The sequence below is a fragment of the Plectropomus leopardus genome, chromosome 19 (genome assembly GCF_026936395.1).
Source record: "Plectropomus leopardus strain MGB_pleo_1.0 chromosome 19, ASM2693639v1, whole genome shotgun sequence".
Lineage (NCBI taxonomy): Eukaryota > Metazoa > Chordata > Actinopteri > Perciformes > Serranidae > Plectropomus > Plectropomus leopardus.
Window position 1 is genome coordinate 4,794,979 of NC_142194.1, and position 18,392 is coordinate 4,813,370.

The 18,392-nt window shown below is 39.0% G+C and overlaps 1 protein-coding gene across 2 annotated transcripts in view; it reads left to right on the plus strand.

The window, feature by feature from the left end:
- The first annotated feature begins 2,488 nt into the window (after positions 1–2,488).
- thrab (thyroid hormone receptor alpha b) overlaps positions 2,489–18,392 on the plus strand; it is a 198,316-nt gene continuing 182,412 nt past the window's right edge. Inside the window, exon 1 of one of the 2 annotated variants that reach the window (XM_042507811.2) lies at positions 2,489–2,990. The gene's annotated coding sequence lies outside the window, so the exon portion shown is untranslated. The remainder of the gene's footprint in view (positions 2,991–18,392) is intronic. The other variant, XM_042507813.2, reaches the window with a different exon arrangement.

An 18,392-nucleotide genomic window follows, 5' to 3' on the forward strand; every position in this document is an offset into this window, starting at 1 on the left:
CTTGTGAGTGTCTGTTTTTCCTCATATTCTTGTTTAAATGTATATTATCATGTCATTGTGCTGTGTATATGTTCTGGCCTGCTGAGGGATTGCAGATGTGAAGTAGCTTTAACATATAATCTGGCATGGTGCATCAACTAGTAACATTTATATTTTAAACTGCACATGGTCCCATATGTAAATGATTGTAGTCATTATATAAGCATGAAGATGTAAAGGAAGTAAAGGATTATTGCGGGAAAAAAGATCATTTAGAGTGATCAGAGTCAGCCCTGATAAACTCTGCCTTTGTATATTCTTTGATGACAAACACCATGTTGCAAAGCATTGCCTTCAAAATCAATACTGTATGCTAACAGTCACAGATTCTGTTCTTCTATCAAAACATAGTATGAAACATATCAATACTGGGGCAGAAAGTATGGATTACTTACACTGATTGTTTTTTGATTAATTGTTGGGGCTACAAACTTCCAATATCTTCAAAAAGTTGCTTTAAAAATTGTCTGCTTGTCACGAAATGAATTGTCACCATTTTGGGTAACAGTGTTGCCAACTTGACCACTTTATAGATATAGCAACTTTTCAGACCCTCTCAACATCTTTATTTCAAAGTGGCTGATTAAATGGCTCAGGTTCTTGCATGAAACGTTGAACTTTTGTTGCGGCTTGGCCTTTTCGTTACGATAACGGCATCTTCTGAAACTGGTTTCAGGGTGTAATCTTCTGGAAACGCAACCCCTTCTGTCGCCGTGTAAACTGGCGATGTGCAGATCTTGTGAGAACGGTGCAACAGGGCCACACTTTGTGCATGTGTGGTGTTCCTTTATGGTGTGTCATTACAAAATTACACTTCTAACTACTGGCCTGGCATGCATACTGCGGCGTTTTCGGTTGTTTTTGCAGATCCGTGTACACAAGGATCTTTTGCACAATGTCATCACGTGAGCATGGATTTTTTTTAAAAACTCATAGGCATAGGAAAGACTTGTGTTTGTAGGAGGGCCGTTCTTGTTTAAACATGGCCTAAAAAACAATCAGACGACAAATTAAGCGACTTATTAAGAAAGTCAGGGAAAAGAGACAAATATTTTGCAATTCATTCCCATGCATGCTGATCAGAGTAATCCAACTCCGCAGCTCTTACGCCATCAGCACACAGTCTTAACCCCTCTCTCCTCTTGCATGTTTATGTTTTTCCAGCCTCTCCAGGTAACATTTTACGCATCGTGCTAATCTGAAACAACAGTGTGAGAGTCTCTGTAGTAGCCTACAGCTGTGTAGTTGTGGGACCTTTGTTTGAGCTGGCCGATGCTACGCTACGTTTGGCCCGACTGCATTTAAGGGCAGGACTAAGTGTAGGATTAGTTGTGTCTGCCACTTAGCACAATCCTGGAAAAATGACAGCTTGCTAAAACGTTAGCTATGCTTGCTAATGCTGGCAACCATTGTTTGTTTCATAATTTTAACAAAGAATATGTTTTATTAGAGTGGCCTTTCTAAAAAAAGACCAGTTGTGAAAGTTACTATATATTGTCATAATCAAGGGGTTGAAAAGCAGAAGACAGTTTAAGAAACTGTAAAGGTGTTTTTGTACTATTTTCTGACATTTTAGAGACTGAACAATAAATTGACTTTTGAAAATAATTTAATTTACAGTGATAGAGAACGGCAGGAAATCACATTACAGAAGCTGAAACGGGGAAAAGTTCAGCATTTTTGCTGTTATTATTTTGAAAATTATTTAGTTTACCAAACTTATTTTCCTGTCAATTGACAATTAATTGATTGTTTTGCTTATTATTTAACCCGTTGATACCTGGATTGACATCTTTTTTTTGTGCTGTATTCAGTTGCCTTTCACAAGCTATTTAACCCTTTGAAGCCTGAGTTCATTGGGTTGATTGCTTTCCAGAACATGGAGAAGTAGTACTAGAAAAAGTTGAGATGTCCAGAAAATTACATAATAATTATATATAGAATTATGTTTATATATTATGTATAATTATGTAATTTTCTGTGCTTGTGTGTGTTGTTTACATTTGTTTTTGTTTAATTTTTTTTATTATTTATTTTATTATTTTCACCAATTTCTTGTTAATTTTGGAGCAATTTCTTGTTACGTAGCTTACTGCCATCTCTCCATGTTTTTGAAAGAAATCTAACCAATTTGATCATGTTTCAAAGTGTTAACACTATTTGTTGTTGTTTTTTTTTTAAATTACCATTTAAGTAAGGGCTTGACCACAGTGAAACCAATCAGGAGAAATCTAATATGATGAATAGTATTTAGATATTGCCAATGATATTGATAGGTGTCTCTTATTCCAGTATTAACAGCTCGATCCTCACTAAATCTGTAATGTCTCGGGTGGACTTATCTCACCTTCCCACAGGGAGGAGGAGGAAGAGGAGGCAGGAGGAAGGAGGGGGCTCGGGCGCAGTGATGATGAAGTCAATAAATAAGGAAAGCAGAGACGACTGGAGGCAGGGGATGTTCCGCATTTCGCGTCCCGACATGTGTTTGTGTGTACAGTTTGTGCTTTACAGTGGTGGTCCTGTAGAGAGCGGTAGATAGTTTTAATAAGTGGTTAGCTCCCCTTACTGTACACCACATAAGCGGAGGGCGGAGCGACCGTGTAGTATTTCTTTTTCGCTTCTTTCCCTCCTGTCTCTGCAGCCCATCCAAACGCTACTGGAAGGCAAGCAAACACAAAAACAGGGGAAACAAAACTACACATTTCCACGCAAAAAGGCGCTTTGCAGGAAGGACGGGGGAGCTGTGTGCGAGGAGGGAGATAATTTTGGCAGCAGCAGCTTAGCGGACTGGAGGACTGACTGGGCTTCGGGAGCGAGGAGGGGGGGACGTGTAGCCGCTACACTTGTGCAGAAATCGGAGGAGCCCCGCTGACTTTCTCCCGCTTCATTTCCGCCCAGCGCCCCAAAATCCAAGCCGAACTGGTGTCCGGACCGCGTGGGGGTAACCGACGGTAAGTGTCGTTATCAGGCTGAACCCGTTTCACAGCGTGGTGTGTTTGTGTGTGTGTGCAGTTGTTTGGCGGTGCTAGCTTGTGTAGCCTGGGCTGGTTTGACAGATCAGAGCAGCAGCCAAGCAACACACGGTGTCCTGTACAGTAGGCAGGGTCTAACCTCGTTGGTCTGCAGCCATTCCGACACTATTGTTGACGTTTCCCTCCGGTTAGCCGGCAATTAAACGGTAACAATGCCGGATGTGACTGTGCAGCGGTCATGCTGCCTTATTGTGTGTTAAGTCTGTACTATACGTGCTGCACATACAGGCCCGAACTTGGATTTATGCCTGCTGCACTCTGGCTGGCGCGCGCATGGTCCAATAACGCACGTGCACGGAGCTAGACGGATCGATACAGCTATGATACACCCACCATGTATGGGGAATATGCTACAGGGACGCTTGCAGTATACTCACTTGACCCTAATTCTGTTGTCCCCGTTTTCTCCTTGAGCTGCAGAAATGAGGCTTTAATGCATATTTGCATCTTATTTGTGACCATATTATCAATATTCTGGTGCTTATGATATTAATATTGATCCATATGATTACTGTAACTAAGGTCAGGCTGTAATGAGAGGGAAACAACCCCAAGTGAACTCACATAGTTCACCTTTTGCACTGGCATGAATATTTCTTAATTCAGAGTGACATTTATATCTTTCATGCATCTCTTAAGGTTCTGGGGGATTATTAAAAAGCCTCAGAAAGCTTTGAATTGATTAATATAATATAAAGCCTCAATTGGTACTAAAATGGCTTAAATAAAACTTTCAGAAGTCCTAAAATTGCTCAGGCATAGTGTATGGGATTTTATGGTTTTTTTTCTGACATTGAATTGTAATTTTTTTTTAAAAAAAGGTAACTTCATTTATTTATTTAAAATGCTTTTTGATAAAGGACCAAATTCCTATGGATGTTTAATTATTGATGTTGGTTCCCACTTTTTTTTCTTTCAGTTATGTTGGTGCAAAATTGGTCTCAAATTAAATTCCATAAATCCTTAAAAAGTAATCTAACTTGCCTTAAACTGTAGGAGCACTGAGATCAATATTCATAACTTTCCAGCATCTCCAGCATGGAAATGTAGTGTATCTTTGTAGGGATGCATTATATTTGATTTTTGCAGATATCCGATATGTGAGAATTTCTTCACTAATTTTTGCCTATGGCGATATATGCGAATACATTTTTCCATCTTGGTGCAGACTGATTATAATAATATTTCTGTAATATTGTGATACCGCAATATTTTCTGAGACTATTATCGTACCGTGAATTTGTCATACCATTGCACATTCATATCTTTTATGAATCTCTGGAAATATAGTATATCATTGTAGCGTTGCACAATAATGGATTTTTGCGAATACTGATATGTGCACATTTGTTTTCCACCTATTTTCAGACAACATCAAGTTTCTCATGTAGAGCAATTAATATACTAAACCTACTCTTAGCATTATGGCTCAGATACAGACCTAAAATACAATGCAAAATCAAATCAGTAAAATCCTACTTGAACAGACTTTGATGATGCTTACAAAAGCCAAAACCAAGTAAATATCACCAATTTTACTCATTAAAGTTGTAGAATTTTAACTGTCTTGGAAGAAATGTTCATTTCTGACTGATGCTGATATTCAGTTTTAAAGCTCTTATAGTGGCGAGATAATTGTGCTTATCTGTATCATTGTGTATGATGCTCCCTGTGATGCTCACATGGCATTTAGGGTTAATTTTTGTGTGTCATGCTCATATGACTGCAGTGCAACATATGTCCCCTGCATGCCAGAGAACCACTGTCAGAGGCAGTGAGTTCATATGTATCACAAATTGCCAATATCAGAACAAAGTGTTCTAGGGAGGCACAGTGTGCACTGCATTAAAACTGTCTGGGTTGGGTATTAAATTACCACAAACGCTCTGACTCAGTTGGTTACAACTGTGTGTGTTTCGGTGTGTTTTAGATAAACATTCCTTAAAAAAATACAGTACAACACAATAGCTCTCTGCAGCAAAGACAACACTACCCAGGAAGTTGCCTTGACATGACTGCACTGATTATGAATAAGTGGAGATGCTTAATGTTGCCAAGAAACACTTTAATAACACAGCACCAATGTCCCGTTGCCCTGACTGACTGCCGACAGGCAGCACTGACAATCATTCACTGTGACCATGTGAAAATCCCCCAGTGAAAATAATCTCAGTGCAGCAGATCATGGATATAATGGTGACAGTTTGTTCAGTGCGTTTGCAGCTGTTTGTGTGCGAAGTCCCTCATCGCCACATTACAGCGGTGTAATAATTAAATCACTCAATGTAACCACTCTGCCCAGAGCCTTTTCAGGGTCTCCTTTCTCAGTCGCATTCATTTTCACAGTAGTATCTTCGCACTGTGCTGATAGAAAGTGACAGTCTAAAAGCAGTATGCTCCTGCAGATGAATCCATCAAGCTGGCAACAGAAGCATTTCCTCTGGCGTACTGAGGCTTATTTTAAAAAGCATAGTGTATGGATTTTCCCGTCAACATTGTAGCCTGTGAAATAAATAGTTTTAACTGTTAGATGTCTAAATTGTTAGACTTGAGATGTCTTAATGAACTTTTTCTCATTTTGCAGTAGGAATATAGTAAATTACACACAAAACATCTTTCTTACAGCCATCATAGTTAAGTTATACTGTTTTTGTTTTGACTGTTGGACGTCTGAATTATTAGACTTGGGATGTCTTTGCAAACTTTATCATTTCACAGTAGGAATACAGTAAATTAGGCACAAGTGTCTTTTTTTCACAGCCTTTCTCATTTAAATTGTGCTGTTTTTTAAGTAGGATATACTGTTATTGATCCCTCAATAAGTATGCGAGGGCCAAGGTGTCTAGTTTTGACTGTTAATTGTATAAATTATGTCTTTATAAACTTTTTTTCTAATTTTACAGTAGGAATATAGTAAATTACACCCAAAACATCTTTTTTTGCAGCCTTTCTCAATTAAGTTATATTGGTTTATAGAAAGATATACTGTTATTGATTCCTCCAAGATTATTTAAGTGCAAAGCAGTCTAATTTTGACCTTTAGATGTCTAAATAATTAAATTTAGGATGTCTTTGCAGACTTTTTCTCATTTTACAGTAGGCATACAGTAAATTAGGCACAAAACATCTTTCTTGCAGTCGTTGTCAATGAAGATATACTGTCTTTTAAAGAGGATACTGTTATTGATTCCTCCAAAAGTACCCAAGTGCAAAGGTGTCGGGAAGATTGCATGCATTTTGTTAATAAATAACATTTCTGTCATTTTTATGTAAATATATGTGCTGCAAACCCCCATTAGAGTCTCTGGATTTTTTACAAAACCCCACATGCAAAGCTAATTTATGTCGGATCATCTGGTATGGCCCCAGATGCCCACTGTTCATTAATCATTAGCCACCCGTTTAAATCGCAGTGTTCTCTCCCCTGGTTGATTATTAGCCCAGACAAATCCACCAGTCAAGTATAAACATTCTGTACGGATGCGATTTTATATAGACAAAGCGTCAGCAAAAACGTATGTAAACAAACGGTCTATTATCAGAAAAAAAAACTCAAAGAAAAGCTTTTTTCCTGTATGGTAAATATTTTTTTCCATGCCTGAAAGGAGAGCATATAGGAAATACTGCGTGATGTAAGAGTGTTGTACATGAGAACACACAGAAGGTGGATGGGTGTAGCCCCATGTGACCTGGTCCTCTCTTTCTCCTCTCCACTCTTCCTGTCGGCTGGGGCTCTTTTAGGGGGCCAGAGGTGACCTTCCTCAGTCTCTCCCAGCAGCGAGCACCCCAGTGGGCCTCTCTTTTTGTGACCCTGTTTCTGTCCGTCTTTCTTCCTGGCCTCCTCGCTCCTTTTCCTTCTTCTCACCCCACCTCCTCCCCTCAGCTCCTCTCCCTCTCTCTCTGCTCGTCTACTCCCATCCCCTCCTATTCCCCATGGCGGGGCAGCGGCGCTTAATGCTTAGAAACATAGAGCGTTCTCTTATATAACCTTGGCTGTGCAGCTGATGTCCTGGTCTGTATCTGCTATATAATGATGTCAGAGCTGTCTGGAGAGGCGGAGAGCATGCTGGGTAGGCCAATATGTCGAGAGCTATTCCTGCAGTCAGTCTGGTGAGTCGGGTGGTCGTAGGATTTGCCTCCCCTATTTGTCTCTTAGGATAAATTTGGAAATTAAATAGAGATGCAGTTGACTAGATGTTTGTATGTATTTGTCAGTTTTAATGAAACATCTGCGAATGATATATCTCTGTTTAAGGAATGTCCTCAGCATGGCAGTGATTGTCCCGAGGGAGCAGCTACATTGGTTGCCTATATGTCAATCTGAATAACTCATGACATCCCTTATTGGAGCTGGGGCCCAGGTATTTTTGTTTACTCTTCAAATAGTTTTGTCCCACTGTAGAGTTCCTGCACAACCTAAAAAATTGGAGAATTTGGAGACTACGTTTCCAGTCATGGAAATACCTAGAAATGGATTTAAATGACTAGATAGCCTGGAAATAATCAATGCTGTACAGGAAATTTCAATTGTATTTTAGTCTCCAATCGAACTACATAAACCTAGCTGAGCTGTTTGAATCTCGATTGTTTTGCCACTTAAAGCAGGTTTACCAGATGCAAAGCGGAAGGGAAAAAAAATCCATTTTTTATTTAAGCTCCCATGTCCGTCAATCTCGCTTTTCATGACAAGCCCCAAGAAACAGTGACAGGCTTTGAAGCCAATTTGAGATTTGGATTTTGTCCATCTGGTTCGATAATATTTTGAAACTTTAGAAAATTATTTTATCCCCATCCAAGTTAGCAGCAGGTAAAAGTTAGTGCACTTGCTCTGAACATCCAGGTAATTTTACACCTTTTGAGGTTGAACTTTTTTGGCTTTGTGCGCCATTTACCAAATTTCATAGTAAAGAATGGGGCCTTGCCTTAAACCAGGTCCTTTAGGAAGTGTGCCATTTGTTGTAGTGGCCAAACCTGGTAGGTGCATCTTGGGGGTTCATCATGTGATGCCATTGGGCTGTAAAAGACATTTTCAAATTGACTTAAATCAGTTGTTGTAACCGTCACCTGTAATGAACCTAAAACACTTTACCTGCATCATAAAAAAGGAGGAATGAAACTAAGGTTAAATGTGTTAAAACTACACATCTCAGTTAATTATCTGATTTAAATTTGCAACCAAGTGCTTGCCTGTACTGTCAGGAAGAACTCTGAGAAAAGATCCTGGAAAATGATTTTTTAAAGAGTGGGGAACCTGCATTAAACTTAAGGAACTTTTTTTTATAAGGGAGTCCTAGCTAAGAAAGGAAAGGAAACTTATTTGTAGCTGATTAGCCGAGGTCACCACTACATGTGACTTGTTCTAATGTTGCTGTTTCCTCCATAGATGCACATCCTAGAATAACATCCCTGTTATTGTCTTGCCTTTACATTCTGCTTGACCTCAGTTGACTGTTGCTCATCGGATAGAAGCTGGGCCCCAAGGCACTTCACCACGTTGTCTGTGTTTTCGCCTATGACTAATTAGATTACAGCACCCATATGATGTAGACTTGTAGGTTGTTTCATAGAATCTATTCAGCCGGGGTGAATGCAGCCAACCACAAGAAGTCATCTGATCATCACAGGTTTCTGCACTAGAACTGGGCTAATAGAGATTTTGTGGTCGCATAGAGTATAGCTTGTGTTTACTAACATACTGTATTTAGCCGCACAAAGACATCTTTATCAGAGAGCGCTTGCATAGGAATGTGTGATTCAGCTTATTTTTATTTGAGCAAATAAACTGCTCTCTATGCTCAGATGACAAACAGACAAACAGGCGTCTGTATATGTGACCTATATCATGTTTCATGCTAATTAATAGAGTCCAAACACTAATGACTTCAGAGTGACCTGCTGATTTGGGTAGTCACTGCCTCAAGGCCCTCTGTCTCTCACAAGCCTCTTCTTGTTTCACTAAATCCAGATCTGATGGGAAAACATACAGTTGCAGTTACAGTGCAGCTTGTTGCTTCAACTGCTTTCGGTCTTTTTCTTTATTCGGCACTTAAACTCAGTACGTTAGATAAACAGTTTAGTTGAACTACGGTTATAGCTCGATTAGGACATTTAATTGGACTACTCTCCTTGTCCCAGTATACAATCACTGGGGGAGAAACAGTTTATTGATGAAGTATGTCTGACTCCGCCACGGCAGGTGGAGATGTGCCCCCTTGCAGCTAGCCGCTATAGACCTGTATTATTTACAAGTCTATTATGTGGACCTCATCGCAATCAAAACGTTTTATTTACAATAACTTTGGGATAGAAAAGCGCCGTGTTGTGTGTGTTTCTCTCACCTAAGCCAAAATTAAACACACAAGTCCCTCGTCAGTGCTTACTTTTTTTTTCATGCCTGACCCGTTTTACAGCTACCATTACATAATTTGTTCAACAGAGAGCATTGACTGACAGGTTGATTTTTATGCTGCAAAATTCCCAGCTTTCATAAGATTGTATAATATCGAAAGCAAAACGAATCCAAGGGATCTCTATCAAGATTATTTGTTTTATGTTAAAAGTTGTGACTATTGGCTGTTAGAAGATTCTTTAAACTCCCAAATGTCTGTCAGTATCAGCCTAAAAACTCCAGTATCACTCTGGTTATTGACTGTTTTTATTATTGATAAATTAATGTTTGGGCTTTGAAATGTCAGAAAATAGTGAAAAATGCCCATCAGAAGTTCCCAGAGCCCATCGTGATCCTCATATAGCTTATTATGTGAGGCCAACCCCAAATACTAGGTCTATAATGTAAAAGCACTACATATGTAAATTGCAGGAGCTACAGCCAGCTCATGTCGGGCATATTTGTGACTATTATGTGCTTAATTAAGAAATGCCTGTCTGTATGAGCCTCAAAAATAGTCAGTCACCTCTATATCTAGCTTAATTTGTGCAGCCAACCCAGAAATACTTGTACAATGTCAAAGCCCTAAATATGGACATTTGAGATGTTAGAACCACATAATTTGGCCCATTTTTGTGATTAATCTATCAAAAAGTGTTGTTGATTATCATCTGTCCATTTATGGACTCATCGTTCAGCTCTAATACAAGTGGAGGTTAAATGACCACACGTGCACTCACATGGAATCTATTGAGGAAAAGTTATTAAACTCTTCATAAAGTAGGTCAGGTCAGCTGATCTCTTTATATATATATATATATATATATATCTATCTATATATATATATATATATATATATATATATATATATGGGTAATAATGAGGAGTAATGTGTGTCCTCTGTCTTGTCTGGCATAAAGGAAATTCCATGCTGTTTCCTGCTGTAATTTCTGGCACGCAGAATAATGAGCGTGTCCTCACCGGCAATTCGAACCTCATTATCGGAGAAGAATGAGGCTAACCTTTCAGTGTGATGTCGGAGCGAGTTTGTGTTGCAATCGGAGGCCCGTGAAGCTCCACTGCTGATAAGCATGCTGTCATGGTGGACACGACAAGAGATTATCAGTGCACTCTGCACCGGTCTTCACACAGACCGCTGGAGGTCCTGCTGTCTTTGAGATACTGGAGCGTCCCATCCCTCTGACACACAAACACATGACATCAGATATCAGACTGCACGCTCCAAGTTTGTGGCTGGTTGTCAGTGATGTGGTTTTTGTTTTTGGTAGCCCCTCCCTTTGTGTTCTCTTTGTACAGTGGTTCCCAACTGCTGGGTTGCAGTCCAAAAGTTGGTCGCAGGTTCATTCTGAATTACACACTGTTATTGGTGGTATGTGGCTCTTTTTTAAGTCTAAGGGACTGTTCTTTATTTATCAGAGCAGGTGGTGTGGCTGTTTTTTACCTTCCCCAAAGCTACAAATATATATGCATGAAGTGTGATGCGATCAAGGACTGTGTGAAATTTGAAAATCCTATTTTTACAGTTTCTAGCTGTGATGAATTGTGTCATCTTTGGTGATTATTATTTTTGACGGGCCCACAGGTTTGGAAGGCATGTTTTCTTAAAAAAAAAAAAGGAAAGAAAAAAAATGCTGAATTTTTTGAAAAAGACTTTTTTTTAAAAAAAAAACAACCATGACTTCCAAACTGGAGATTTTATTTTATTTTTTCCAACAGATGTGCAGATCTTAAACTAAGGACTAATGAGAAATCTGGACCCCATGGCTGGATGGGAACCACTGTTGTAGTAGGTTAGGTCTTGCTTTATTCTTAAGTCATTTTTCTTCAGTTGTTTCTGTTGAGCCGTGGTTTCCATGCAGATGGTTACCAGAGGCTCCCCCTTGTCTTTTCTGTTTCTCTGTGCCATTGAACCGTGGTTACTCTCTGTTGCTCTCTGTCTCTCAGCCAGCGTGTGTCTCAGCAGCCTCCAGATTACAAGGAAAAATAATAATTTATAAAATACAGTTTCCTTTATTGGCCAGAGAGAGTAGCAGGGCCGCTTTACACAAGCCGCACTTCTTTCTTATTAACACCAGTCAGCTTGGCTCGACCCGGGTACAACTGGGGCCACTCACAACTGGCTTTTCATCAACGGGAATGCTTGGCACCGAGGTCCGTGAGGTTTATTTTTGCCAGGGTGAAGCGGAGCACTTTACGAGGAGGAGCCCATCCGACATTTGCTGGCACTAAACTGCTAACTCACTCACTCTCGCCTTCTCTTTTTCTTTCTCTCTCTCTTGTGAGTGCTGCCTCAATTTATGCAGTGGAATAGAAATTAAGTCATTACACATTTGCAGACATATTAAACAACTGGTTCCCAAGACAATAAAGTGGCTACTTTTTTCTACTGTGTCATAAACACTGAGGCGTTGTGGCGTACAGAGGGATTCCCTTCGTGTGGATTTGAGATTAAACTGGCAATAACAATTTCAGTATCTGTGCCCCCGGGCCGGAAGATAATCAGTTTATAATCAGAGTTCCCAAGAGGAATTAATGTGTGTGATTACGAGTGAGTTTGTATGTGGGTGTTCAGACAAGAGAATTCAAAATAAATGTAATAAAATTGAAGATTTATTCTGAATTGTTTGTTTTCGGAAGATGCAATGTTAACTGTTTTGTTATATGTTGTATAAACCTGCACATACATAGATATATGTATATAAAAGGGCGTAGCACCAGATTCTGGGGTCTATGCATAAGCCATCACTGTGGGCCCTTCTAGCCTTTCTCTCTTGATCCATGTCTCTCACGCACTTATTTGATTTTTTATTTTCTTTACAAAATCCGTTGGCTTTCATTCCTTCTTTCTTGGATATGGGTGCCAAGTATTCCACTACATTTTATGACAGCGTGCATTGGTGCTCCAGCAGTATAAACAGTAACTAACATGGGTCAAGCTGTTTTTATAGACAAATCCTAATGCAGCAGACTGAACCATTTTGCACCCTTAAGGAATGAGAAGGACCAGAGAGAGCTTCCACGATTCTTTCAACTGATTTATTCAGCTAATTTTAATTGAATTAAGGCACTAATTAATCAGAGATAAAAAACTTTTAACTCTGCTTTTTATTCAGTGCTACTTTTCCCCTCATGCCCCTGTACACCCGAGTTATAATCCACTAGACTCTTGTCTTCTTTTGTGTAACGTTGATGACATCAGGAGGTCCAGAGGGTTTGTAACTATCGTCTACATTGGACAAATTGGTCAAGTTGTGGGAAAAAAACCCCAAGTTTATTCTTTGTTTTGTCTGAACCATATCAAATCAAACTGTTAAAAAACTCTAAATATTCCATTCACAATCATATAAAACACAGAAAAACATTAAATAGACAAGCTGGAACAGAAAGATGTTTGGACTTTTTACTTTAAAATTGTGTACATAGTGCAATATTGTATTTGCTGTACTGTGTGTGTGTATATATAAAGTACACAAATCATTTTACCACAGTCAAACACCTCCTGTAGAGGATAGCATAGTTGATGGCTTTAATGATTAAGTCAATAGTGTTAAAACACGTGGTAAGAGGCAAAAGAACAAATCTGTTGTAACACTTTTCCACGTTTCAACATCTGCTAAGGTAATGAATAACTCTGGGCAAAGAGATGCTTATAAAACCCCACAATTAAAAATTTGGCTGAGACCCAAGTCCCACTATGGCTACCCGGCTCTTCCAGCATGTACTGTATATAGGTCAGCATTTCATAACTGTGGGGAGAAAAAAATCCATGAGTACAGTACAGTTTGACCTTTTTTTAATATCCAATCAGAGTGAGCTTAATGCTGTGTCCGCACTGCTGCTGCAAATAAAACTTTACCAGGATTCCTTTTTATTGTAAACAAGGGTTTTAGATGATGTCAAACATCTCTCACAAAGTGTCCATTGCTCAGATTCCTCCTAAATACCCATGAATTTGGAGCTGGATAAATAGTTGGCTATGCAGGAGAAAGGCTGGGGTTTTATGGCTCCCTGTTTTGTAATCTGTCATGCTTGAGGAAATTTGCATGGACTTGTTCCAACGACTGATGGTTTGGCAAGCTTCTACAAAACTCCACCTCTTGATCATTGTATTTTTATTTTACTGCCATTGGGGTTAAGGCCACCACACATGGCACCAACAACTACGGTGCTTGCTAATAAATAGCTGCAGAATTACAAGACCAAAATTGAGACCTCTGGGGCTGTTTTCACAAACAGTTTAGGATACTCTCAGAGAGCTCCTAACTTAGACTAAAAACTTCTAGCCAGGAGTCATAGCTTAGGAGGGATTTAGGATAATTCTCCGAAAACTCTAAGCAAGGAAACAAACTTTTCTTCATGAAGAGGTGTGGTTGACCCTGTTGCAAGGGTGTGATTCATTCTTTTAACAGATGTGATTGGTTGTCACAAACATGCCCTTTTGTAAACGTGCAAGCTTTGAATTCAGCTCAGTGGAAATTAATTGAACTCCATCATAATATGAGACTGAAAGCGTTGTTTGTGTGATCACACCACAGCATTTCCCCCTCTGTCAAAAATGTTAGTGTTGTGATGACTTTATTTCTGGCATTCTGTCGTTATTGAGTTGGGTGGGAAATGTGAGCGCATCTCTCATCATATCGAACACAAACGTTATCCTTCACCATCTAATCTTTAGCATTTCATTAACTAATTGTCATTTATCATTTGGAGAAAATTTCTGCTTCCTCTTTGTCTTTCTGCCATTTTCTCCTCTTATTAAGAAACTTTTACACCCCTAATAAAATAGTAAATATTAATAATAATAATAATAAGCTTTATTTTTTAAAGTTACAGAGTGCTTTACAAGGCCGATCCCAGATTTAAATCAATGCATTGTTTAAGCAAAATGAATCAGGCAATTTAAAAAAAACAAAGAAACAGCCAACGCAGCAATCACATAAATATCACCTATAAGCAAATTTGGCAGCTTTGTGCCCAAAGGATTGCACTAAGGCAAATTAAATTAGACAATTAGACTAAAGCAAAAATAAAAGAATACAATACCCGATGTATAAGAGTAGTATAAGATAACAATAATGATGATAAAAAAATAAGACATGTTTAAAATTGCTAAAATTAATAAATGGCTTTTTTAAGTGAAACATTGTAAGAAGTAATTTAATAATTCTGTAAGCCTCAGATCCTCAGGCAGGGAGTTCCAGAGCTTGAGGGGCCTTGACTGCAAATACCCGGTCACCTTTAGTTTTGACCCGGGACTGAAGATCAGCCAGCAGAGCCCTGCCTGAGGATCTGAGGCTGCCCCCTGACTCATAGGGCAGCAGCATCTCAACAATGTAGCCAACGGCTAAACCATGAAGTGCTGTAAAAGTGAAAAGTAAAACCTTAAAATCAATTCTGAAACTGACAGGTAACCAGCGAAGAGAGGCTAAAACTAGACTGATATGATTCATGTTTTCAAGTATTCGTCAAGAGCCAGGCAGCAACAGCTTTTCACCCTAGGAGCTCTCTTAAGGGCTGAGATCCTTTGAGAATATCTGTTGTCTTTACCAGGATTTATTCTTTACTTAAATTCTTAGAAAAAATTTCATCATTCTCAGAGTTTCCTAGAATTTCCTCACTAGGAGAAACTGTTAGTTCCAGGAGTCTTCGTGAATACGGCCCCTGGTTATACAGTTAGCCTTCAGAATAGAAACATTTAAGTTCTCAGGACTGTACTTCAAAGCACTGGTGGTTAGTAAGACCTTGTTTTTACTTCATGACACTTGCTTAATGTTCTTCGTACATTGTACCTCTAAGGGTAGTTGTTTTCAGAATAGTTTTTACTTTAACTTGAGTACATTGGCGATAATATATGTACATCTACTCAGTTACATTGAGCCACCGCTTCTCGCTACTTTTTGTGATACATTTAGCTTTAAATAATTTGTACCGGCTATTCAAGCTGGGCTCACACACACGATGCAGACTGCGTGTAAGCCTCTCTGTAACCCCTGAATTCCACCGGGTGTAGCTTTGCAATTTTCTGACTGCGATGCTGCTGCCAGAGCTGATTGCACTAAACCTAGACAATACTTGTGATTTCATAGTGCGGCACAATGCGTTTCAGAAAGTCCCAGAGGCAGCTCTCTTTTTTACTTGTTAATATGTTTTAATGGATTTAACAGTGCTTAGCAGCAGATAGGCTATTTTGTCATTAGCCTGGTTCTGGTTATGGCAGTTTAATGAAAATTAACGTGCACAATTGACATTTGTTAATCCCCACCCACCACTGCTTGGCGGCAAACGGATTTTCATTTTGAAATGAGAAAACAATGGCGGCCAACAGAGAGAGACTGTGGGGAATAGCGGCATGTTTTTTTGCATCTGACTTGGTGAATTAAGGATTTATTTCAACCAAACCGGAGCTGGTGATTGTTGGAACAGTGGACTAACTAAGTAGATTACTAGCAAGAGTAACCAAGATGGTTTGGGTCTGATTTAAATGAAGTGTGTTTTATGATAAGTTAAAGAGGAAATTAAATCTTGTCATTTGTCAAGTTGAATTCAAAAGGTGTACGGTTGTATTTATCTGTTTAACAAGGAAAATGGATGTAAGAATATTAATTTTATTAAAATTTTGTGGGTTTCTCTTGTGTTTTTTTAGTCCAGTTTATTAGTCTTAGGATGTAGTATCCCCTGCTGAATTTTCAGGAAGGTATGAAATATTAGATCCCCCTCACGTGTACTGCAAAGACCTAAGTAAAGTTTCTGTGGCTAATTTCCCCACTGCCAGCATGTTCATAAATCTCATGGCGTGTAACCTTTGTCTGGTGTTTTAAACAAAATAAAATGAGCCATTGCCTCTCCACTGTGTGAGATGTGACTGGAACATGACAATAACACTTAAGATGAGTAATCCAGAAAAACAAATCATGCTCAGTTATTTGACATAGCTTAACTGTGACATGTGATACGCTGCAGAAAATTGCAGATGGACATTCAATATCCAGGAATTTATATGATATACACTCCTGCCAAGTAACCTTATAAAAATTTTGGCCACGAATTACCACACTTACCATACACTGTCAAGCAATAAACTGGATTTCAGCATAGTTTTGTTTTCTCGCTGGTGGAGTCACAACCCTGTCTGAGTGTAGCAACAAGTGTGTGTTTGTGTGATGTCCCCCTGGCTGAAGAACTAGACTTTAGTTTATGTTATGGCTGTCTGTGAGGTTAAAGATCACTTCATAGTTTAGTTGGGCTCCTTTGTAGTGTGACTAACGGTGACCCACTCTCCCCTGGGCCTCTCCGTTACTGCCCACCAAGCACTTTTCTGTTTGAGGAAACTTTCTGACATTATTTTCAAATCTTTCTGAAAGCTGGGCTCTTGTTTCCCTTCCTGTGATTATTTTGAGTATATTGCTTTTGAGTGAAAGTGAAGTCAGCCACTTGTTGAGTCAGGTCAGTCCTTTTCGTTCACACTGAACCTTCCTGTGTGTGAATCAGTGCGGGAAATAGTTTGACATTCACTGCGTGATCAAGTAATAATTGTGGCGGAAATTGCCTGCCATTATATTACAGCTGCAGGTGGGTACGCTGCGGTGTGCGGAGGGGCATGTTGGTAACAGGAAACACAAGTGAGTCACCCTCAGATAGTTGGCACTGCGATGCCAACGCTGCGTGTGATAAATCTCTCTTTATTTGTTGTCTTCTCTTGATTATTATCTCACGTTCCTGCATGCTCACAAACTGACACATTTGTCATTTGAGACCAGCAGTTTTCTAGTTTATTTTCTATTGTATGATGACAGTGGTTAAAAGATGATCTCATAAAAAGGAGTGGTTAATGAGATATGATAAAATAAATCTGAGCTTTTAGGGTTTTTAGTGCTTAATTTATTTTTTTTTACATAAATTTATATCAATATAAAACTGCCAAGAACAGTTAAAGTGAGCTTTTTGAAAATAGATTAAAATAATCTAAAGTATATCTGCAGGCTTTATTTGCTGATGCACGCTGTCCATACGGATTTAACCTTTTAAACCTGTTATAACAAAATGTTCTGCAGCCATAGTGAATGAAATATCTCTGTTGTTTTAATCTTTTTATTTTTTTATATTTAGGAGGGATTTCTTTATGGCCTAATGACCTTTTATGACCTGCAGCCCTAATGACATAATACTGTCAGACAGTGTGGAATAAGTTGAGTTTTCCAACCTTAAAGAGCTGCTTAAAGAGAAGACAAAATGGGATAACTGTTAGGGAGATTAAAGCAGCAGAGTGTCAGATGTAGGGGGATTTAGTGGCGTCTAGCAATGAGGCGTGCAGGTTTCAACTAGCTGAAATTTCTCCCAGTTAGAATTCCTTTCATTTTTATTTTTCAGAAAGTTTTTACCGGAGTGTCCACGGAGGTCTCTCCTCTCCAAAACAAACAAACCAGGTGTATGCTACCATTTAAAACACTTAATAAAGCAGTTTCTCATAAAACAAATTGGTGTATTTGAGACACTTTTTGTCTTACCACAATGGCCAACATGAAAAGCAAGTGGCCCTAACTACAGCCAGTGTTTGGTTTGTCCGTTCTGGGCTACAATGGAAACATGGCGTGGGAAACAGCTTATTCTAATTCAAGGTAACGAAATATTAGTATTTTTCAGGTGATTTTACACTAAAGGAAACATTTTAAAGTATATTATGTTCCTTAAAATCTACACACTGGACCTCTTATTGTTAATAATGATTCATTATTTGTTGTTAACGCTCTAGTGTGCAGGATTAAGTGGCATGTCGTGGTCAAGTTGCATATAGAGAACAACTGGAATCTCCTGCATGCAAAGAAAACTATGGTAGCGAAAACATGAATAACCATAGAGCCAGTGTTTGGTTTTTCTGTTGCGGGCTACAATAGACATAATGTGGCGGACTCGGT